Below are 26,174 nucleotides of genomic sequence, written 5' to 3'. Positions count from 1 at the left end.
TACATTAACTAGCCCTTAACTTGTCCAGTCCTGAAATTAAAATATCTTTTCTCCCATTTATATTTCAAGCTTCCATGACTTGCGTATGACTTTTACATTATTCTCTTTGAATCTGCTGGCAAGTATTTAAATAATCTTAACTTCTAAGAGTCTTTTTGAAAACAAACTCAGTTGTCTTTCCTAAAAACATGCTCTTCAGTAAAAAAAGAGATGCTGGGCAGTGGCCTAGACAGTTCCCAGACAGTACTGATGCCTTATTTTTCTCTGCCTCCAAACTGGAAAATTAGGCAATGGAACATTCTGCTGATTCATTTTTAAACAAAGGGAGATTATATTCTTCAAAGACAAGAGAATCCATCATGTTTTGAATTCATTTTTTGAGAAGAGATTATATTTTCTTTTTTTAGTTGCTTAAATGATAACCCATCTGAATACCTCCCAGCCATTCTAATTTCTAAGAAGAGGCACACAAGAAACATTGATATCACTTTTATTAATTTCTTTAAGATAACTATTACATGTAAAGCTCTAGTTATTCATGCCCATAAGTACAGAAAGCTTTCAATTTTATCTTTACATGCATGTTTGTAGGTATATAAATGCATATATACATAGACATTTGATATTCTACTTTGTAGTTTTGAGATTATTCATGGAAGATGAAATACGAGCTTCTACTGCAACCTGTAATAAAATATATTATTAGTTTCAGGTTATGTACAATTTCAGTGCTAATCCAAGATGGTCTTGGTGAATTATTCTATGCATTTATTCTGAACATACAAAATATAAGCAGATAATAGCAGATTAGTAGGAAAGGCAAAACTATCTATGGACCAATATGGAGCTTTAGCTGCTAAAATTCTCAAAACTACTTTTTTAACATATTATTTCAAATATCCTCAAATGCATAGTCCCTTACCAATCTCAGGCTTTAAATGTCCAGTGAGAAATGTTCAATCTGCAAATACTGTCAGAGAAAAACAGAAATTATCTTTCTCTGGATGCTACCTACACTGTTGTGTTTAAATTTTGATACATGCATAAAGTACCACATTTGATATTTATACTAATGGCACCTGGAACAAATGGCCTCCATTAAAAGACTGCTGCACCGGTTTTTCTTGATTTAGTATCTGGATTTATAAATAACTTTCTTGTGATGGTGTCTGTAGCTGTTTCGTCTTTGACTGGGGATTCACTGCCAGACTGAAATATGCTTATCCTGAAGCCTTTGGCAGAATTCCAGATCATTTCAGCACAAACATCACAGCTTCTTTAAGGAGATGACACAGGAAAAAAAGCACTGCTTTCAGAATTTATCTTTGACGTAGTGGCAACTGATACAAGAACAAGAGACTGCATGGAACTGAGAGCTCTTTGTTTATCTGATGAATCAAGAAGTGGAAAGTAAATGAAAAGGTGCTTTTGGCAGGCTTTTTCCCCCCTGTCCAGAATATTGCAGGATTGATGAAGTGGCAACATATAAACCCCAGACACTTATTAAAATGTAATATTTGAAAGAATTCTATTTATATTTGCTTAGTAACTTTCTGCTTAGCTGGAGACTGAGCATCCTAAACTTTTTTATCTGCCATCCACTAAAACTTCTGCTGCTACCCACCATTATTATTGCTAACATTGCCATTATTTACCCACTTTAGCCAAATGATAAGGACAAAGTTAAAAGGGTTTTTTCCCTTTAAAAGGTGTTGTACTGAAAGGTGACAGATAATATACATTTCTCTCTGAATAGTTTTAGCTTTGGAAACAAAGGAGTTTAGGAAGAGTAGGCACTCTGAATCAGCCAAATTTAAGGCTTCCATAAACTTATACACCATGGTTGTTCCAGGCTTTTTCAACTGGCTGCTGTAGAATGACAAACTGAAAATCTTGGAAACACAAGCTGTTTCCTGTGAAAATTGCAGGCCAGCAGGAGTCTAGGAGGATATCCCCATAGACTAGCTTAAAGGAAAAAAAATGAAATCATGAGTTTGGAAATCAAGCCCCAAGCTGCCAACTCATGGTTAGCGTGTCAGCTGAATGAGTAAAGCGTTGGGGGCGGAAACTGCTTGGAAACGAGATACCTGTTTGCAGACAGGACTTTTAATTTGCCTTTCCAGAAGGGTTTTTTTAAAACTTGACTTCAGATAAATTTTTGTTATGAGCATGGAAATTGTTTTTCTATGACAGATAATTCACGTTAAAAAAAAAAAAAAATTGGCATTAGTATGATTGTTGGATATTTTGGGGCTCATTGTTTCAGACCCTGAAGTTGGATCTGAAATGAAATTGAGCTTTTTTATGTTATATAATAAACAATTTAAAAACATGATCTTAGCTTTAGGTACCACAGTTACTGGAAAATATTGCTAATTGAGGAAATTCCTATATTACAGTAGCATATTGTGAAATTAAACTTTTATGTTTGTAGCATAATTGGTATTTTAGAGGTATCATAAAAAATGTATATACAAAAGGGTTAATTTTTGTTTTCAGAGTTAGGTTTGAATAGAATGCTATAAATGAAGCCTGAAGCTCTAAAATGAACCCTTCAAAAAGGCCACAAAATCAAAACCTTGAATAACTCTTCCTTGAAGAAAAAGTATTCATTCTCTTTAGAGAGTAAGATCACGTAACTATGAAAAAATGTGATTTGTGTACCTAAAGAATATATTATTATGCATTAACACCAGCTGGCTGAACTGAGAAGGCAGAGGTTGAATTTCCTGACTTTGACATAAGCCAAATAAGCTTTAATAAATTTAAGCAAATGTTGTGCAGTGGATGTATGTGGGAAGAAAGATAATCCACTGGTAACCAGCTTGAGCAAGTTATGTTTTTCGATGCTGTCTAAAGTAATGTTCCACTAAATATTTTCACAACTCTTACTGAGAAAGAAGCCTTTCTGCTCAGCAGACACATAGCAACATCAGATCTACCTGCTGAATATAAAGCTGCATTAATGCAACAGAAAACAAACAAGGGTTTTTCGAGACAATTTGACTTTTCCAAGATCACAATACAACATTAACTGAGTGTAAAAATCGTGACCCTGACAGATTATAAGAAAAAAATGCTTATGGGATTGCCAAGATATCAAAATGAATACAAGAGCCTCAATAAGAAATACATGATGTAGTTGTATCATTAACAGCTTGTATTTGCAGAACATATACAAATTACTGTGGGGGTTATTCCCTATATTTAGTGCTAAGTATGTCCTGAATGATAATTAGAAAGTTACCAGAAATTTCTAGCAACTGAAATATGTGCAGAATATTAATGGAAAAAGATTAAAGTTACAGGTGGTGCTGAATGCCTGCCATAGATTTAGAATGGAGGGCTGAACACTTTGCCAGCAGGTCAAAAATAACTAATTCTTCTGGCAATTTTAGGAGAACTGAGGCTGATGTGGTCTACAAAGCCCTTTCCTCAAGTGTTAGGACTGTGAAGTACTCTAACTCTTCTAAAATATTTAGTCTGGGGAAAATAACCTACTGTAAAAAAGGGAAACAGCTTATGTATGGAAAAAACCCCAGTCTTTTAAAGCATTAGGGGTATTCCAGCTAGGATGTTTGGTACTCAGAAAATCGGAGTGAATTTTAGAAAAGATCTCATATTGCTGGCAATATCAGTATGGCGACTTTTTCTTCTTTTTTTCACAAGTTATTTCTATACCTTTTAATATTGGTTGCCAAGTCACTATTCTATTTACCTTTTTCAAAGTTTTTCCTGGATAAATAATACTTCGGCTTCTTACAACAAATGCTTTCCACAAGCCATCATGTTTTCATCATGTAATTGCATTTTGAAACACATATCATCATATTTCCATTACTGCTTCAGGTTGGACCAATTTTAGGTGAGGGTTTTTTGTCTTTATGCCAACTGGAGTTGCTTTATCTTTTAGGTAAGACTAAACAATACGTGCAGCTGTCATTGAAGTAACATAAAAGGACTTTGTTTCAGTGGCCACTGTCTCAGACCTCTAATGTTTACTTGCTAAGTATATCTTTAAGGAAAGAGGACAGTGTAATTGGTCCAACACTGTTAATTTTTAGAAGATCAAACTTCTTTTCTAATGATCAGATTGATTTCATTCTTATTTACTGTCTTTTCACCACTAGTAAGATGTTGCCAGATACATTAACAATTGTTTCATAACTAGCCTTAATTAACAGGATGCTATCCTATAAATTTTGATCATGTTTTGTAGACATTAAAAAGTATTTAAATATCATACAAGTAACATATCATACAAATATCATACAATTTTGTTATGTACAAATTTTTTAAACACCTAATGGCACAAAAAATGTATTTACATTTTTAAGCACTGGTTTCTGCTAATTCTAATATTTCTACAAATTTTCCTCAAGGATAGCTTACAGATTTTTTTGGCATTATGAAATCTTTCTGATTACTCTAGCCCTTGCTCAGGATGTTAATTTGAGAGTTTATGCTCCTAGCTGAAAACAAGACTATGATAGACGCTTACCAGTGAATGCCTGCAGCATCAGAAACTTTAAATGTATTACCTCATAACGGTACAGCATCAGAGATGAACTTCTTCCTTAGAAAAGAATTTTGTCAAGCCTGTGCTTATTTAAGGATATTTCCATGCACAAAATGGTGTCCCAATGACAAATATTAAAGCCAGATTTGTTTCATATTCCATGAACATTTTTGCTTTTAATGTTATTCCATTAGCACCAATATTTCACTTATAAAACATCTTAAACAACTACAAAATCAAGGAGTGAAAGCTGTTTTTGTGAATACCTAATACAAATATAATAAAAATTTTCTTGTACATGTATCCAGAAACAGATCTGAGCTCTACTCAGCGTTTCTTCTACCTGTGAGATCAACCAGTCACAATGTTTTAAGAAAAAGATCAGTTCATAATCTTTCTAGAATTAAATTAATATTGACGAGTTGTTGTACCTGGCACACAGTTTGGGTTTTCAGAGAGATCATGCACAACAAATATTGGAAAATTAAAATAGTTGTAAGTGGGGACAATGACCATGGTTTCTTAGAGAAAATCACAAAGTCAAGTAAGGTTACCAAGACAAGCAAGTGTGCAGTCCTAGCATCACTGTGGAAAGATTTGAAATGTCTAAGAAACCAACAGTCCTTGTAGCTCAGCATCAAAATGGCACAAAACAGCTGAGCAAAAATGTAGGAATAAATATTACATAAGCTCTAGTTACTCCTGGGAGCTTCATTCACTTTACAGATCATAATACCAACTCCCCTAGATCTGAAAAGCCTATTTTTAAACTAAAGGCACTATTTATAAACCTGTCCTGAATCAAGAAGTCCATGTGTACATTAAATTTGAATAGTGTGATGGGCCTGTGGGTTTTTCTTCTCATTAGCAAGTTAACCCTGATGCTGCAGGTGGTGATGCAGGGAAATGTGAAAGATTTAAAACCCATAGCCAACCTTGTAGCTTTAAGCATATGTAAGAAAACCTCTCTCTTTCCTTTTAAGCTGAGAAAAGACCTTGTATTACTTTGTCATTTTCATCAAACCTCATTCCAGTGTACACTTCTGTCACATCATAGAAGGGACTTTCAGACCTTCTATCATCTCATTGGGATGCTAATGAAACCAACAAGGCAATTAAAGACATTGCCACTGCATATAGAAGTAATGATGATAGGCAGGTAACTTGTTAGCACTGAGAAGAGTATTAAATATTTGAGGTTTAAACTAATTTACAATCTTACTAAAGTAGAAATACTTATTGTCATGTAAGTTCAGATACTGAAATTACCTAAAAAATCTCAACATTTAACTCCAGCTAATAGAAATTCAGGGTTCTGAGTCTTGCAGGGTCTGGACAGCTGGAGAACTACCTAAGAGTATATTAGAGAAATGTTGAAGAATAGATTTGTTAAAGAGATATCAGAATAATCCATATTGTTATGTTTTGTTTCACTGTGCTGAAAGTTGAAGAAAAATTTACATAATCAGCACAGCATAAATGAAAGATTACTGATGCATTCAGAAAAGAAAATGCTATACTGTATTTAGATTAATTATCACATAGAATCTTCCAGCAAAGCTGCAGCAACAATTAAATTTGAAGTGCCTGTGCCATCTTCTGGCCAAGAAAATCAGACGCATGAAAATGTAATTGGCAGAAAATGGCAGTGACAAATTATGTAGTATTCAAAGGAATGGCTGTGTATCAGGTCCAAGTTGACTGTAGCCAAAGAGTATGCAGATGAGATTTAGTGTTTTTTACAGATATGCCAAACAACATACAATTTTCTGTGGTTTTATCTCCTACCATCTTTGTCTGCAGTCCCATGGTACACATGTGAATGAGAAAGCTCCTGCCCTCCTTCTCACAGTCTAAAAATATCTGTTGCAGCTATTTTTGATGGTTCAGTCATGAGAGGAAAGTGATGTGAGTTTACTCTCCGGCACAGAAGGGAATTGAATCCATATGCTGGATGAGTGCTACAGACTTGGGGATGTTCCTTGCCTCTGGCAGTTTTGTATGACATGCCAGGGCTGCTTTGAAATTATCTCTTATATTGGACCTCTCACATGAGAGGCATACTTAGTTTGTACAGATTTAGGCAGATATAGGAGGTGCAGGGATATTGAATACCTCACTACTGAAAAGACTGAGGTATTTCTGGGTATGCCAAAAAGAGCAGCACTATCTACTGGATTCATTTACCTGACATGAAATATAAAGCACCTGAGGAAAGCAGGACTAAAGAAAAGGCCTGTGCAACCATTGCCTGCTTAGGTACCTAACACAGGACTAAAGAGGAGTTGACACTGACTGAAGATCTCTTGTGAAACTGAACTTAAAATCTAAAAGTGGTCAGGGTCTGGGTCTTTTTTAACAACTTTTTAAAAATGCCATTTTCAAAAGCACTTTAGATAGCTCTCAGACCTACAGTGCACCTCAGGACACTCTCATCTTTCTGTTACATTATGCAGTGGCATGAAATATTTTGCTTTGAGATTCTACACAATGGGTCCATGTCCAAGATATTTTGCTTTAGAAACAGCAGCAAATTGAACAAGACTTCTATTCTTTTACAGAAATTTCAAAAATTTTATCAGAATTATCTATTTACCTTGGTAACAAGATAGTATTAAACTGGCATGGCCATAGGGTTTTGTACTTTTAGAACATAGAAATATAAGATAAAAGTGACTCTTTTCACCCAGCCAAGAGTGAACTAAGACCTAACATAAAATATCAAGAAGGCTTGTAATGACACTGATGTGAATCAACAAATCCTTCCTTCTTATAAGTGAAAGCTAGAAACCAGGTATATATGAATACTGGTATTCAACCAGGGCATACTGTTGAATGTTTCAAGTTCTGTGACCCCAGTTTTGGCTCTGGTATCTGCCTGGCCTGTTCCTTCCACAGTTCACCGGGTGGGTGTGTTTTCAAGGTCAGAATATCTATCCCCTTTGAACATCAGCTTCTTCTATCATGATGACAATTTTTCAGAGATCAAATAGATTTGCCTGAATAACTTATCCGCTTTTACAGAAGGGAATTATATTACCACTTCTGACTTGATCTTTTCTATCTCTAATTTCTATGGTTCATTTGGGAGGAAAAAAAATCCTGTGGACAGCCTGTTCTCCAACAAGGTATTGCCTAGATGTTACAGAACACTGAGGTTCAGCAAGCTGTATGAAACCAATTAGAATAACAATACTGCTGATGTCAGAGGATCATGCAACTGAACTGCATCACAGTGGAGTCAATGTGAGAGTACTTTTCTCCCCTTCAACTGTATTTGCACTAAAGACTGGAAATATATGGAAAGACAAAAATTATACTGTTCACAGTAATATCAGAGCTCAGATAAATAAAACTAATAATAGAGTTTGAACATAGGAAGAGGCAGAGATGGATGCTTATGAAATATAATTATGTTTTGTGTCTGTACAAAATCTCACAGATCTGTCAAGACTAGATAATGTGAAGATGCAGTCTATTCCCTTCCAAATCCTAATATGTATTTTGAGAAAACAAGTGGGAGAAAACAGGAGAGTGAAGTTGCAACCAGAAAACTGACAAGAGAGCCTGACAGGAAAGGCTTCTATACTGCATAAAACATTGCAAACACAAAATCACTTTCCTGAATTTCTTTGAAAGTCACACTTTTATGTAACATGATTTTGTAGTTTAATTTGTCTAGAATTTTTCATGGGATGGAAAGAAATTTAAAAATTCTCAAGAGGACAAAATAATCCATTTTCTTTCTGTTATGACTAATAACTGTATAGCTGGTCATTCAGCCAGTGTAGACAGCAGACAGCAAAGCTTTTTAAAAGAGTTCATAAAATAGTCTTCCCAGTTCTTTCTCTTAAAATTAACAGTGGTAAGACACCTGCCGAGAAAGTCAAAAATTGCATTATAGAAAAAAACCCACTTATATAGAGTTACACATGTGTGTTTACTCTCCCCTCCTCTATACATTCTCTATTTCTCTATTTTTCCTTTTACTCCTTTTTATATTTATTCCATCACTGTGTTTTTTTCTCTCCTCATTGACTTACACCCCAAAATCTTTTGTTTCTGACAGAAGCCATTTTCCTCCATATTTTCCCCTCTTTTCCTCTCCTCTTTGTTGCCCCAAGTTTCTTAGAAAAAGAGAGAAGACACAAATCATCATGTTCATTCCCACCATATCAGTTGGATGATTTTTAGAGTGTATTCCACTGTGCCACTATCACAGACTCAGGTGACTTCAATTCTTCCTCCATTCCTTTCAGTTCTTCATTTTCTCTATTGTGTTACAGCAAAAGTCAAGTTGAATGGTCCCACACCAGAGTGGAGCAAGTGAAATGTTATCAAGTATCATGGGGAAGTCACCAGAATAAGTGCTATTTTAGTTGCAATATTAGTGGGGTTTGTTTGTGAAAGTAAGTGATGGTACCAAGAATTCTTGCTGTTCTATACCATCAGAAATGCATCACCACTGGAAACTGAAAAATAGGCAAATAAGTGTAACTTCCATACGCATGGCAGCGAGGTGGAGTGCCGCTGTGCTCTCTCTGAAGCCCCCTGGCTTCGCCTGCCCGGCAGAGGCACGGTCGGCAGTGAGGGACACTCCCCTGTGTCTCGTGGCGGATTCGGGGAGCGGCTAAGACAAAGATATAAAAACACAATACAACAGTGGAGCATCTTAATATCCATCTTCTCTACTGTTTGTCTTTTCCTCTTTATGATGGACAATCATATCAAGGAAACAGGGTATGGGAAAACAACTCTGGATTAAAAGAGAGTGAAGAACCCAAGATGTGCAGTTCCTTTTTCTGTAAAAAGATTTTAAAACCTTGTGAAATTTGCTCCAGCTATTGGACCAAAATACACTCTCCAGCCCAACACTAGACACCTATACTATACTCCTTTTTCTGTTTGTATATGTCCACAGACTGCCAGGAGAAACACATTTTTTTGTAATTTGATGGGAACCCACACCTGCAGCAGGGTTCTGCACCATCTACAATGGGGTAAAAATGTGGAAAGAAATAAAAATTAGATCTTAAACTGGTTACACTGAGTTTCAGGCAAATTCAAAATATGACAAAACAACAAAGATAACTTTCTTAGAGCAGATATTCTGGATTGTTGCAGCAAGCAATTAAATGACAGACCAAGCAATTTAAATTTGTCAAAATCTTAGAGGTAAGGTATATTTTTGCCCTTTGTATTATAAAAAAATGGATTTAGATATACAGTGGATGTATAAGAAATTAATTTATTAATTAAGGAAGAATTAAGGAAGAATAAATATTAAAAATATAATATAAAAAATATATAAGACATTAAGGAAGAAGGTAGTTTATTCATTATTGCCCTCATTCATTAATCATAATTTTTTAGCTCTTGCACAGTATAATTGGCTTGGAAGCAATGTTTGTTTGCTTATATTAGATGTGTACTTTAAAATATGTTGCTGATGAAACGTACAGTTGAAATTCTGTATTAGAGGAGAAAGAATGAAGGTGTTGCACTACCTTAAGTAAAATCTATATTTTAATTTGTATTAAAAAAGTTGCAGGAAACATACACGTTATCTGCATCTAAACCCCCTTGTTTTTGTTCTTTTTTTTTAACTAAAAATCTAACTTGTAGTCCTCCCATAGAACTAAAATAGATGTGAACCAATAAAATTCTAAGTTTTCTAATGTTATCCTCATTGCTAGTAGCAACAGTCTATAAAGAATTTAAGATAAAGCTTAACACTTATGACATTTGAACGACCATAAATTATTTTCATTTATTCTAAGGCTCCCTGGGATTCTTATCTTTCTACAATTTAGTTTCTTCATTACAAAAGCAACTGTCAGAATCAACAAAACAACAGGAACAATCTGACTGTAGATTTTACAGAACTTTAAAAATAGTCTTAAGCATTTTTTCCTGTAATTCTTCAGACAAATAAAGATATGAATTTTTTTTCAGTATTTCTTCTGGATGACCTAAATTAGACACTTTGACTTCACTGCAGGCAAAAAGACTAAGCTATCCTAAATTCATGCCAATACCTTTACAGTATATTTGAGAAGTACTGATGCTCATGTGCAACAACTAGTTATTCTGCAACTGGATGCACTATTATACTTGAAGGTAATTAACATACCTCCACTTAAATTTCAGCTGGATTATCTATTTTTTACTATCGGTCTGAATGATGAATCTTTCACAGAAGTTGGCTCTGGGTTGACCAGATCTCTGGAAGTCATAATAAAAAGACCTAATTTATTGCTTGTTTATTTTTTTTTCTTTTTCCCTGTAAGATGGGAGTTTTCATACAGAACAGAATAAAATTTTTAAGCAGTAATAATTTTAGAGAAAACTTTTTAGACAAATAGTGAGGTATGATTACCCTTTGACATCATAGAATATTTCAGGTATTTCCACACTGTGCCTTACATAAGTGAGGTCAACCTGAAGGATTTTTCTTCTCTTTAGCAACTACTGATATGGAAGTCAAAAATTTTTCAATATCCTCTTGATTATTTTATTAGAAAACACATGACTTAACATTTAATGCTTATTAGAATTAAAAAGGGGTTTGGATTTGTGCCTTTTATCTTAACAGTATTAAATGAAGTTCTTTATTGAGAGCTCCCTTACATAGAGACATCTAATTCAGCATACAGATGAATGTGCCAGACCATTGAATCCTTAGAAGTAGGCTTAAGACAAGAAAAGAAAAAAAAAAAGGGTAAAATAATGATTCAGCTAAATCTGCTGACAAGTTGAAGTAGTGTAAGTGACCAAATAAGTGGGTCGTCGCATTGTTGAATTTTTATTCTTCTCCATTTTGTTTTAGTTATTTGCCTTTTCTCTGGGTTTTTCTTTCTTGAAGAGTGGTATAGAATTTCTCAGAAAGAATTTATATTTTTGTTGCTTAAGACCAAACTGCTTGTTTATCAGTGAATGCAGTCAAAAAACTAAGAGTCTATGGCAATAGCTAATATGAAAGAAATATATAAATGGTGTTGACTTCCAGTACCTACATATGTCTTCAGAACTTATCACTCAATGTTCTTACTTAACAAGTTGCACAAGACTGTCCAGCACAATAATACAAAACTGCTGAAATCTACGCTTGCTATCAAAAGTATTGGATTTTGTATTATAGTAATTTCAGTGGGGGTGCATTTAAAAGCTGTGTTATGACATCTCATATGAATTATTTGTACCAATTGATTTTTGTTATGACTCAGAAATACCCTAACTGAGCACTTTGAGAAACCAAACACAATTTGTAAAATTAAGTTCAATACCTCCAGTGTAAAAATGTGAGCCCTTTCACTATGTGAAAATAAAACAAATCTGCAAAATTATACCACCATTATAATCTTGTAGTGTTATGTGTATAATAGCTGTGGAGCTCCTTTCCTTTTATAATGCCTATTTTTTTCTTTTTACTCCTTTCTATCTTTGTTTAAATGTTAGCAAGAATCTTACAGGAAAAAAAAAAAAAAAAGCATTTAAGCAAGCTGAAAAGCTATATATAGACAGCTAAAGATAGTATCTTTTTAAATATTCAGTAAAAACATTTCCAGTTCTCCCTCTGAACCTTACTGCTCAGTTCTTAATCTTTTTTTAGGCACAAGCTTTCTGTGTTCCAACATAATTCATTATTTAACAAAATCTAGCAAACCAGAAGTCAACACTACTACTTATGAAACTAAAAATAAGAAACCCAAAGAAATGTGGGATAACAGCCTCAAGGAATATTATTTAAAAAGTATTTCTATGTTGAAAGGATGCCAAAAGAGTAGAAATTCTGCAATTAGTGTATGTCAAAGATGCCATGTACTAATATTGTTTTACAAAACCTGACTTGAAGTTTATTGTGAAGAAGAATGGGTGGCAAGGAAGCCTTAGCTTCAAACAGCACTGAACAGTAGCTTCACGTTTCTTTACTTTGTTCTATTAGGGAATAACCCCCTCATTTTTAAAACAAAATATTTTTAAAATCCTCTACAGGTTACTGAATGCTAAAAAAAAAGGAGGGGGGGGGAAAGCATCTTTCATACCTCATCTAAAACCGCCTAGATTTTCTTACTTTAGTTTCAGAAAGATTGGTATTTAGCTTTGTATGTGAAAAGATTTCTTCAAAATTTTTAAAAGACAGCTTGAGCTCCTCGAAGAACCACTTTAGCCTTTTCCATGAATGAGCAGAAAAATGTCTACTTTAGCATATGAATGTATTTTTTAAACTAATAGCAGAAGAGCTTCCCCTAAAGATCTGAATAGTAGCTTTCATTTGTGTTGTGTAAAACTGGTCAGTTCATGAATCAGAAGTTAATTATTTTGGTAACAGGTAAAAAAAATCTCCTTGTAAATCTTTTACTGAAATTGTTTGTGCCATTGAAACCATTGATAGGCAATAGTAGAATTTCTTGGCATTATAGTCACTTCCTGATAGACTTGAATTCACATTTTAGGAAATGCCAAGTGGATTTTTTTTTATAAATTCCAGTATCTGGAATACGACTGTTTCAGTTCTTTAAAGTATTTTTAGATATATTTTATTAACGAGCTTGCTTCCTGTAAGTTTGGTGTGGAAGGATGTTGATATGGTCAAAGTTTTAAAACAGATCAATCAACCTTCTTACAGCAAGCTCAGTGAAGAAAACAATGTAAGACAGAGAACAATAAAAACAAGCCAGTTTCACCATGCATTTTTTTGTATTTCTAAGACACCTCCTTTCTTCCATAATTGATTTCTGTCAGTTCCATACTTTGATGGTCTCCTGTGGTCCTCTTCTCATTTTTTAGGCCTGATGTGTTTTCTGTTCTTCTCAGACATCCCAATTCCTGCTGTAGCTGCAAGTTCTCTTCTTGATGCCTTTCTGTTGGCTGGTGCTTGCTTTTATTGACCCTGTTCACCTGCTTCTGAGGGAGAGTAATTTCCCCTTTATTCTGGGAGATAAACCTCACCCACATATGCCTTTACCAACACGTAGCAAGCAGAGTGAGGAAAAAGGTAAAAAATACCCTTATTCAGACTTAAGGGACAGAAGAACAGTAGTTAAACTTTTCATTCTAAAGACAGTCCCTGAAAATATCTCTTGCAAGTATGCAAGGAATTAAAAATCTATACCAAACTGCTAAGTCAAACAAATGAACAAACACATCAAACTTTATTCTTCAGCGTAAGAAAGTACTTAGTTATATGAGATTTTCCAGGAGAGATATAAAAGTGAGAAGACGTAAAAAGCAGGACCAGTATTAAAGGAACAAACCACAGTATTGTTTATCTTATCCATCAATGATTTGGATAAAGAGGCAGGTGCCTCCTCAGCAAGCTCAGTGAGCACAAAGCTGGGAGGAGTGGCAGACAACCCAGAGTGCTGTGCAGCCCTTCAGAAGGACCGTGACAGCCCTGAGAGATGGGCAGAGAAATTGATGTACTTTTGACAGGATGATGGGAAGAGACTCGCTCCACTTCACTTCTGCCCCAGGGAATTGCATTTTGGAAAGTCTCTCCACAGATGAAGCATGAAAGCAGCCAGGTTCACTGTGAAATGCATCCTCATGCTTGGATTCTACCATATCTCAGCAGTAAAATGATTGTTGAACAACTGTTCATGCAATTAGTTAGTATCACAATTGTGATTTTTACCATAAACTGCAGACGTATAACTTCAATGTCCTTTAATAATAACAATTTTTTTTTTTTTGCAATTAATATCCTGTGTATTTTAGCCTATTTTTACTCAAGCAGATCACAGAATCATCAAGGCTGGAAGAAACCTTCAAATTCAACTAGTCCAATAATCAACCCAGCACCACCATAATAACCCCTAAACTCTATCCCCAAGTGCCACACCCAGATGTTTCCTGAATATTTCCAGAGATGGTGAACCCACTAACTCCCTGGGCAATTTATTCCTTGGGTTTTTTTTTTTGGTTTTTTTTTTTTTTCCTAATATGTAGTCTGAACCTCCCCTGCACGACTTAAGGCCAGTTGCTCTCATCCTTTCACTTGAGACATGGCAGAAGAATCAACCCTCGCTTCACTACAACCTCTTTTTGGGTGCTTGTAGAGAGCTGTGAAGTTGTCCCTGAGCCTCCTTTTCTCCAGACTAAACAATCCCAGTTCCTTCAGCTTCTCCTGTAAGACTTGTAGCTCAGACCTTCTCCAGCTCTGTTGCCCTTCTCTGGACTGGCTCCAGCCCCTCCACATGCTTCTTGCAGTGTGTGGCCCAAAACTAAACACAGGGCTCAAGGAACAGCCTTGCCAGTGCTGAGTACAGGGGGACAATCCCTTTCCTAGTCCTGCTGGCCACATTGTTACTGACACAGGCCAGGATCCCACTGGCCATGGCCACCTGTCACACAGCTAGCTCCTGTTCCGCCGGCTCACACCCAGCAGCCACTAGTGGGGCACCTCCACTGGCTGGGTCACTCAGCAGCTGTGTCAGGCCATTCTGTACTCTCCAGGACACTCTAGATTGCCTCCTCTCTGCTCTGCTGTATTTCCAGCGGACTTCTAGCAAGTTGAAGTCCCCCAAAAGAGCAAACATAGGCTATACAAGGCTAGAAACAGTCTTAGCTATATGGTGGGAAAAAATAAGGACTGCCATGGATTTGTGTCCCTACAAATAGGGAAGATTATTTGAAATCACTGTTGCCCCTAGTTCATAATATTTAAGGTTTAAAAATCATGCTGTACATGGCTTCAAATTACAAATCAACTTCACATCTATTTCAGTGAATTGCACAAATATAGAGTCTTTGGACTAGGGTTTATAGTATTAAATTAAAGCATTAGTATTTTCTAATATATAAGCACATTGTTCATACATAAAATTATTCACTGAAAACACATGATTGCATAGTGACCTTTTAGTGCTCCCTACAGAACCTTGCTTACTGAGATTATTGAACTTCATAGAAATGAGAACAAATCTGAATCCCCAAAAGAGCCAATGACAGAAATCTAGCAGATTTATCAAACCACCCTGAATACGTTGTGTATTGTATATTATTTACACTTATTATTATTGGACACAATCAAACCCTGCAAGGAACATATGTGGAAATTTCCAGTAGCAGCTATTACTGCATTTTATTATTTTATTTTATTATTTTATTATTTATTATTTCATTCTCCCCCCCAAAAAACACCCCTAGAGTATAGTGATATCAAAACAATGCTTTTCTAGAAGAAATTTCCAAGAAGCAATAAAAATATTTAAAAGAAAATCAAATCCAGAAGTAGCATCATTATAAAAAAAAAGTGTAATGGGGGATTAGTAGATTGGGTTTTTATTTTCACATAGTATCTTTTTAGATTTCTATTTACTAATTCATCATGATTCAGTTTCCAAAATTAAAATATCACGCATAACCTATTTTCTTGTAAAGTTAGCTATTCTGAAGACAAAATTCTTTTCTTTGCACTCATGTGCGTTTAAGAATGAATAAAAGTACCCCAGTAGATTCATTCATATAAGGTTCTGAAAAATCCTTTGAAGTAAATTCAAGGGTAAAAAAACACATATCTCAATGCTTTCATTTTCATGACAAAGATTAAATAAAATAATGCATTTTACAGAAAGCAGAAATATTTCACTATCTGGACAGAAATAAATTGAAATTGTGTATATAAAACTCTTGTACAAAATACCAGAGAAATTAATTATGGAGACATGTCCGTCAATCTGCAAGATATTTCAGAGAAAAAATCATTAATTAAGTTCTTAAGTGTCTTTTAGGCTGATGGGTGACGCTTTGCCTTGCTATACTATAAGATCAGTGTTTGCTGTAGAGCCTTACCTTCATTTTCTGAGCAAAGGGATTACTTTTAAAAAATCTCATGGTTATGAGGCTGGATCAAGAGTTTAATTTAAAAAACCCTAGCACCTAGTACAGACCACTTTGTGTGTTATAGATTTTGCTAAAAGGTCAGAAAAGCAAAATTTATATTTTCAAAAGAATGGCTGCCTTCATTAGGACAGGGCTGTAACTAATTCTGGGCTTCCAGTAATCTTAAGAGAGCTGCAGTGTGGTCATGTCCAGCCTGAACTGAGCCAGCAGAAGATATTGAAGATATGTCACTTCTATAGACAGTAAACTGATGGATCACTTCCAAAATTATACTGGCTATTATTATTGTTATTATTCTGCTTCCTTCTCTGTTCTTTGATTTTTTTTTCTTCCCTTCTTCTACCCCCAGCTTGAGGCACAAATAGTAGAAGACATGATAGCTCAAAATTACAAGCTCTGCTTTCAGCACATGGATGCTTCAAAAACAAAAAGAATGAGGCATTTGAAGATAATTTAATCACATTAGGACCAATCCTTTTGCTTTTTTTTCTCATAAAGATATATTGATGTTGGATGGCATATGGGGAAATACAGCCTCTGAAGAAAAATGTTTCATATTCCTTAGTCTAGTAGATACATGAAAGTATATCACAGTGTCCATCACTAAGTGATGGACAGCTTTTTGTCCTGCAGTTTTTTATGCCATGAAGTTAATAAAAAATCGATGCCTTTGCCAGTGGCAAGTGTAAACTAAAGTGAATTTGAATGTGTTTCTTATCTAGCTACAGAAAATCTTCACAAATTATAATAAAAATACCCTATCCTGGTGATCTTGACATTATAAACACATGACTGTGTTATGGAGGTTGTACTAGAATTTCTATTAAAACAATCAGAACCATAAAATATTTGAAAGAATGAAAAAAAATGCTTAGGTACTTTACTAAAACTTTACCATTAAACCTACTTTCAATCTTTCAGGTAATTTTTTATTCTTACTGGCGAATACATTTTTGTGTCATTAAATATTGGTGCAGTCACTGAAGTTAACAAATCTATAAAGTCTGACATTTTCTCCTGCAAAGTTTAATGTTCTGAGAATAGAATTGTCTTGTTTGCTATTAGTTGTGTTGTGTTTAAGAATGAATGCAAGTTACACATTAGATTTAGTTGCCTGAATGAATCTTCCAGTTATAGCCCTGTATTGCTTTGGCAAAGGCCAGCTGTAAAAGAACATAAAGAGTGAAAGGGCCAGTGTTTGTGCGAATGTGCATTCATTCTACCATCTCTAAAAAGGGGTCTGTGTTTGAGGGAATTTGTAATTGCAATGATCATTGTAGGAAAAGTACTGCTACTGAATATGTGTTCTCCTTCTGGAAGACAAAAGACTGCTATGTGCCATCTCTCTGTATTTTCTTGTGATTGCATTGGAGGAAAATTTTCAGGTCCAAATATGTTTGCTTAAGTTAATCAACATAATCATAGCAACTTTGAGGAAACCGTACATGGTTTCAGGCACTGAGAATAAATCCATTTAGTGGTTTCTCAATTTTAAAGTCTTATACATTTGACAATGTGTCCTTGTCAAGGCCTAAAATCAATCATTACTATTCTATGGGATTTTAAATAACCCCAATTTTATTATATTGAAATCTATCCAATAATTTCAGCATAATGCCTTGGTAAAAATAGAAACTCTTACTAAAAATTATGATCATATGCTTAACAACATTAGTTTTTAACTTTTATTTAATAAAAAAAATCAGTTTTAACATCACATAGCAGGAGCATTTTGAGATCTGTGCATGGTGCATTTTCAGAAAGCTGACAGAATATAAATAATCCACTGGTTCTGTGGCCTGTTTCTCATCTGTACTGCTCTTTGTATGTGAAGACAGCATGAGAATTTTCTTCAAATCATCTCATCCATCATGATGCAAGATAGTCACTTTTCTGGCTTTCAGATAATTTGAACAATATGCACAAACAAAAAAAGGACTAAAAATGTAGCATGTGCAATTCTCAATTCATAATGACATATGCTATCTACTGTAATAAGTTCAGAAGTTACAATGTTTACCACAGCAATAAATTTCTGTTCCAGAACCTGAACAGATATACATTTTATGAGACATTGAGCTTTTAGATGCTGACTTATTTCTCATATTTAAAAATCCCATGTTACTGGGAGACATACAGTTCAGCATATATGAAACTTCTGGCCAGTTGTTTGAGCTACAGCTCTGTGAAAAAAATAAAAAAATTAGTTATTTCCCATACATATTAAAAATACTATAGTATTTCAGGGGATATTGTATTTCTTGCCAGCTGGAATTCTGTTTGTTAGCAACATTTTATTTTGGTTCAGATCTTACTCTGTACATTTGAATTAAAATAATTATAATTTAGGAAAAGTCTTTTTTTTTTTTAGCCATTGTTGTTAATTGTCAGTATTTTTATTGGTAGATGTCTGTGAACTTCGACAGAGCTAAACATTGAAAATAACAGACAGCTCTTGTAGTCAGATAAATCAGAATCACTGAGTGCAAGAAGATCTGCTTAGAAGGAAAAGTTCTTCAGTCCTGAGAGCATGTCTATGATCCAATATGCCCAAATATTTGATATAGCCAGGGATCAGACTTGGAGGAAATTTACTTAAGCTTCCATTAAGCTAGAAAGTGTACAGATAAAAGCTTTGGCTCAGGTCCAGATCATATCTGTATGCAAAAGATGGCTCTGGAATCAGTCACATCTAAGGAGAGTAACTGCACAAGATCCCCAGTTACTTCTAAGTTTTTCTGAGACAAAATTATGAAATCAATCTGAATTTTCATACTAGACACCATAATTCTGCCCACTGACTTTTTGAGAGCTATGATCATACTGCTTGTGAAAAACTCCGCAAAGAGTCAGGCAAAGCCATCACTAGGAATATGCTTGTTTAATTAAAGGGTGCCAATAATCCAGTGAATAATGTTGGCATAGAGAAGATTTCTGTTGTTTCACAAAGTTAAAATTTACATTTGAAATATGTTTTAAAAGTATTTTAGACAGCTTTCAAGTGTGGATTAAAGCATATTGAGAGAACCATATCCTAGGTACTTTTTTTCATGCAATAAACTACACACAGTATTTACATGCCTGTCAAGCTCCACTCGTTTCAAATGATATTAAATGCCAGTCTGCTCTCAAAATTCAATACCCAAAGAAAAGTCAAGTATAAAGTTCCAATGACATCTTTAAAATTTTTTTTTTGGAAAAACAGATGGGTATCCAAGAATCTTTTCTGAACCAACAATAATCTGTAAATTTAGCATTTCATATGTGCGTCCATGAATTAGCCCACAAAAATATCTTAGTAAAGTAGTAAGTTAGTGACTTAAATGCAGTGCAGCTCTCTCCTAATGCTTGCATCTGTGGTCTAAATGCAGCCCATCTTCAAAAGTTAATCAGCATTGGATTAATGATTACAATGGTTGCTTCGCTTTTGTTCATTCGAAGTGTGGTGGACGACAAACTTAACATCAGTGAACAGTTTGCTGCTGCAGCAGAGAAAGGATGCTGGGTAGCACCAATGGGGGCATCACCAGCAGGCAGAAAGAAATCATTGTGCCACTTTGCTCAGTGCTTGTCAGGCCACACCCGGAACGCTCTGTTCAGCTTTGGTCCCCACTATACAAAGAAGAAGTGTATGGGTTGGATAGAGTCCACAGAAGGGCCACAGAGATGATCAAACAACTGTAAGGTTGTGAGGAAAGCCTGAGAGGACTGGGTTTGTTCAGCCTTCAGAGAAGAAGCCTTGGAAAGACCTTATCACCGTGTTCCTGTATTAAAAGCCTAAGATTACTCCCTTTTTACAAGGAGTCACATGAAAATATGAGAGGTGATGGGAACAAGTTACTCCTGGGAAGATTCCAATTGGACAAAAGAATTTTCACAATGAGAACTGTCTGGCCTGGAAAAATCTCCCCAGGTAAGTGTGGTATTCCCTTACATTGGACTTTTTTAAGATTCAGCTGCATATAGTGCTGAGACATCTTGCCTAGACTGTGGTTTTACTATGCTCTTGCCAAAAAAGATTAATCCCCCTTGAGGTCCCTTCCAACCTAGTGTCCTATGATTCTGTGAAAATATCTCAGTTAGGAGAGATGATTTGGAAATATGCAGAAGTTAAGTTACTGGACATTTTTGATTTTTTGCAAGAGAAATGATTACTGGATAAGTAATCAGCTGATCAAGTCAGCTGACCAGTCTGCCCTTTCAAAACAAAAAAAAATTAACTTAAGTACAAAGTGCTTAAAAAAATGACTAGAAAGAACTCTTAAGTAATATTCCAGAACTGACCAAAGTGCACAAGCTAGCAACCCAGCACATGGCAGTAGTGAATCTTGACTGTCATTTTTTAAACTCGGATATTATGAAAGCTGTCTGTAATATTTGACAATGGTCTATTCTAAGGAGTAAGCAAACATGTTTCCTGCACTGTGAATTGCAGTGGAAAGATGGCTGTACATATATAAGAGAAGTACTTTCCAATCTACTTGCTAGTCAAAACATAGAGATGACTTTGATTCTTACTGCTCTGTGGGGAACTGGCCGGAACAGAGTCTGCAGTCAGTTTAGCTGCATCTGAAATGGCTCTAACGTACAACACACACCTCAGAAAGGAGAATCCACTGTGCTAGGAATATGCATAATGTAGACTTTAATTTTGCTCATACAGAACTGGTTGTGTAGGCTGGTTACACAGCCAACACACACTATTTGAAGAGTGGGTTTAGTAATGATTTGACAGTAGAGACAACAGGGATAAGAAGCTTCAGCAGATTCAGTCATAGCCTTTTTTAATAACTTTAGTTCAGGTTTTCAAAGCTGCATTTAATGTTTAGACTCACATCTGGTACCAATTTAAACTGGAATTGGCCATCTAGCAGCTTGAGGTGTCTTTACAAATATTAGCCACCAATTACTATTTTACTCTATCAGCAGCTAGCACTAAAATGTCCCACTGGGACATTTATATGTCCCAGTTATACTGGGCACTACCCTGGGGTTGTTGGGTTAGAAGTAAAATGACAGTACAAGAGAGAATGGAGGAAAAGTTTTTTTCCATCTACATTAAGAAAGCAAAATTGAATGGAGGTAGCTATGATAAAAGCCTCTAAGAGTATCAGAGAAGTTTAAGTTTATATCAATTTACTCTATGGCAGAAGTCTGACTCCGTCACAAAACTGATTTTTAGGCGCATTTTCTTGATAACTTATAGTATAGACAAAGTTGTTGACTAACAATATTGGAATGCAATGTGATAGAATAGCAGATATATCTACTAGTTAATATAATCAGAAATCTCAGTGACAACTCTCATTCATTAGGGATATATTTTCCCCTTGTTGAACGTACATCAGCCTTATTGATATTAGCAGGAGTGATTTAAGCTTCTTTGAAACTGAAGATGACATTTAATAACTGCATCAGCAATGGATATGTGTTCAGATAATCCAACTACTCATTTTTGGAAATCATTGTCTGGAAATTGTTTCAGCTTTGCTAAGTAGTCATATTTGCTATAAATTGTGAATGAAAACTGTCCAAAACATATGAAGTGCTCCCTTTTATATATCATTCCATTATAGATGCATTAATTTTTCATATGTGTTGCTTTGGTTTAGCTAATTTATTGCACATTTTGATTAAAAATAAAGCCCCTAATTTGAGAGAGGCACAGAAATCTTGAAGAATTTCTAAGTCAATTTTCAGAAAAAAATCTCTATAAATTTACATTTGTAGAAGAATAAATAAAAGTATTAAATCTTCCCGGTTATTCAATATAGCTGTATGGAATCCTGTCTAAACTCTGTATTTGGCTGTCTCTCTATAAAATTGACTACTGCCAGATGACCAAATCAACCAGTGTGGTTTTAGAGATCTTTTCCTTCATGTTCAGATATATTTACACTTTAGAATATAATCTCATCAAAAGTTTGGGGACTCCTGATAAGCAACAAACCAATCAAATAATTTTGGAGAAAAGTGTCACTCTTTCGCTTGTTATGGTCACTTTTTTCTACCTTTGTCGCCCCCAAGTGTACTTGCAGCCTTGTCTTCTCACCTACCAAACGAGTATCAAATAGAGGTTCATATCACTCTTTACTTGTCAATTCATCTTTTGTCACCTAGTAGAACTAGCACAGCATCATTTCTCACTGTACTCTAGCACTCAGACAAGGGGTAACCAATTATATTGAGTAATTCTCCTGGCTGACACTCCTATTTATCTTTCCTCCCTTTTACTCTGCTTCTTGCATCTATCAAGATGAAAACAGAACAACACACAACTCTACCCTACCTGGAGTATTCCTACACCTTCTATCAAAACTAACCTGCTGAGAGTCGGCAAAGGAGATAAGGTAAGAGATGTCTTCACAGGATAACCTGGTCTGAGCATCTAAAATAGACCACAGGGACTTGGATGCACAGGTCTCAGGTTCGGGGGCAAGCAGAAATCTAGTTTCTTTGGGCTTCTTTGAGACTCTCAATCACATTTGTCAGCAGTACAAACAGCAGGTTGTGTTAAGGAGATGTAACAGAAACATAGAGAAAAGAAGCAGGTAACAACCCACTGATTCTAATACTGTCCTAAAATGTTATATACTAAAAATATTCCAACACCTGGGTCAGAATGTTTTTTGGCTTAGTTTGTGGAGAACACTTGCACACATCTGTTATTCTGCCTGTTACCCATCACTGTATGACATTTCTGCTTTCTGTGCCTGTCTGGGAGAAAACAGCACTGAATTTTCTAAAAATCTGACTGTTTCCAGCAAAATGTATTGTGAAATATATTTGGATATGAATATTCAAAGTATTTGGATTTTGCAAAGCTCTAACTATTCAATTTTTTTTATTTTGTTTTTGTGGTAAAGCAGAACATAGAGAGCATGGAGTTCAAGGGAAAAAAAACCTGTCAGACTTGTCTTAAGAATCACAATCACTAATATAGAAGAATTCTTTGTGCTGATGAAAATTAGGATATATTTCATAGAAAAGAAAAAAATGCAGTTTCTGTGAATGAACATGTTCACAAGAACTTATCCATACATAGAAATTAAATGAACCGGCTACCATCACCTGGACAAAATTGTTACATTCTAATTAAAATACATTGCATTTTAATGGATTTTCATACTCTGTAAGGATTAAATAATCAGCCTGTATCACATCTTGATGTCAACTTACTATTTAGTAACAAATACTGTTATGAACCCCATGTCTGAGTGCTAATCAGTGAATCAATAACAATATGAATACAGTATAATTAATCATTTCCTGCTACAAATAGAAAATCTATAACAAACATATTATACTCTGCAGTCTTATTCTGAGAAGTGATGCATAAAATGGAATACATTACAGCTTAGTTTGCATCTTAATGGTCTAAAAACATGGAACATTTTTCCCCTCTAGTGTCTGTTAGTGGAAATGACAACGAGTTGAATGCATTTTTTTATTCAAAAATGATTTTTTTTAACCTATACCTTTTTTTAATATGAACACGTTAAAGTCTAGCCTAATGCATTATTTTGAAATTATTTTCTAATGACGAATTAATATCAGACCCAACTTATACTGAAATTTTACTAAAGTTTTATTGTTGATTTGGAAAACTCTAAAACTTCGGATGTATCAATATAACCTTCACTACAAAGTAAGAGATTCTGGGAATAGCATCTGTTAACTTGCAGTCAGAGCCTGATTTCCCCAAACCAAGCTTACCTCTCAGCTTTATATACTTAATACAGTGAAGCCATAAATTGATCCTGGCACTTTCTAGAGCAGCCAAAATCAAGAAATGCAGAAGAGCAATTCAAGGTGACTGCACCCATCACAGGCGAGTCCTCTAGAGCCAACAGAGAACAGCAGGCACGTGGTCTGGGGACCGAGAGCAGATGTTCTGCATGTGGCCTTTTCCTGTGCGGGGGGTGCTTTGGGGAACAGACAGGACCATTAATTGCTACCTCCAGTGTCACTGCAGTGACCAGATTTTCTCACAGGCCTGAGAGTCCATTCTCTGAATGCACCCAGCAAGTGGTAAATATTATTCAATGAGATTAAACAATGGAATGTTTCTAATTCTCTGCACTGAATGTAGGTTCATAAAGCACCTACAATCTATTGTACAATTATATTAAAATAAAAGCCTTTGTGTGTACATGAGACTTATGTGGATTTTGCTAGTTTTTCTCAGTTCTCATTAAAGGAGTCTACATTTGGAGTATCTGTTTTCTCCAGGCATTATTTTAGTGAAAGTTATACCTTTGGACAAAATTTAATTCAGATAACGAAATTTCTGTAACTTTTCTAAATTGGTTAGAAATGGCAGATTTTGAACATTGTTTCCCTTGGAGTTTGGGTTTTTGGAGTTGGGTTCGAGGATTTTTGTTCCTTTGTTTATTTCTGTGTTAGTTTATCATTTTTTTTCCTAAAGATTTGCTAACTGTGAAGGAGAGCAAGCTAACTCCTGCACACCCAGATTCCACAGGCAAAAAATAAGCATGACACCTTCAATCATTTTATTTTCCAATCCAGGTTTTTTAAAAAAGGTTAATAGAAGCAAGAAATTGTGTATTTCTTTTCTTAGTCCCTCTGTACCAACTTGCATAAACATACATTCATTGTTTTGGCTTCTGGTGTCTCCATAATGATGCTCCATACTGCTGTGTATTTATTGAGAAAAATTAAACTTCATACCTTTCAATGAAACCACTCGTTGTTCCTTCTCTGTTATAATTAATAGGCCTCTCTCTTCCTCTCAGTGATTCAGATACACTCCATGTTTTTAAGAATGAGTAGTTATCCCAGTAACCAAACTGAAACCCAGAAAGAGTTACTAGGGGAATGGGGCAAATAGCAACCAGATGTTTGATTAATGAGAAAGTGACAGCTCTCAAAATTCATAATAGTGCTCCTTATTACCAACCTTCTGCATGGCACTCTTAGGAAGATTTGAGACTTTGTGAAAAAACTTGATGGGGAATTCTGTCTCAGCTGACCAGCTTTCTTGAGGCATTTCCACTGATTTTCTAGATGTCTCTGATACTCTACTCCTAACTGAGGTACTCTGATTGCTACTTTACAGCAAATTTGGTTGGTACTTTAATCTGTAGAAATTCTGCTGTCTAGCTCTTTGACACAACAGAGTATATCTCCTGTTCAGGAAACTGCCTTGGCATTTTGGCCTAGAAAATATTCATGGAGGAGAAAGAACTCTTCCATATGACACTGTTTTATTTTGACACTCCTATGAAGGAAAAAGAAAAGATGAAAAAATTTTATAGTAATTTTATTTATAAACTTAAATACAATACTGAAGTCCATTATTGTTTAAAGTATTTGGCACTCCAATATAAGAAAGAAATCAAGTAGCTCATTTCATTTAAAGAAGATGCCCGTCAGCCTCATGTAAACATTTTTACAGAAGTATGTCAGACTTAAAAAAAAAAAAAAATTGCGTTCCAAAAGAAGAAAGTTTCAATGCCCTGCAGCAATCTCAGAAAGATATGCTTTAGGTACATCAAGTAATAATGGAACTTCCAAATCGAAAGATACCGCAACTTATTATTTTTAGTGTACTTAATTGAAGATAAATTCCCTACAGGGAATAAAGAGTTCTAAACAGCTTGATGCAATAATATTGCACGATTTTTATTGTAGTATCAACCCACTTCCAGAATCATTGCTAACAAAGTACTTTACTTTCAAAATCTCAAGAAGAAAAAAATCTTACCAAGTGTGGGTGAGCTGTAAAAATCTGACGTTTGTTGAACCTAAATAGTACCAAAGGAAGGATAAGTCAAATATTTTGCCT

General features: G+C 35.1%; 1 protein-coding gene across 1 annotated transcript in view; it reads right to left on the bottom strand.

The window, feature by feature from the left end:
- The window catches only part of MTNR1A (melatonin receptor 1A), a 51,438-nt gene that overhangs the window by 1,528 nt on the left and 23,736 nt on the right, over window positions 1–26,174 (bottom strand). The window lies entirely within an intron of this gene.

This window comes from Anomalospiza imberbis, chromosome 4 (assembly GCF_031753505.1).
Source record: "Anomalospiza imberbis isolate Cuckoo-Finch-1a 21T00152 chromosome 4, ASM3175350v1, whole genome shotgun sequence".
NCBI classification, from domain to species: domain Eukaryota; kingdom Metazoa; phylum Chordata; class Aves; order Passeriformes; family Viduidae; genus Anomalospiza; species Anomalospiza imberbis.
This window is presented reverse-complemented; position numbering and strand designations above follow the sequence as displayed.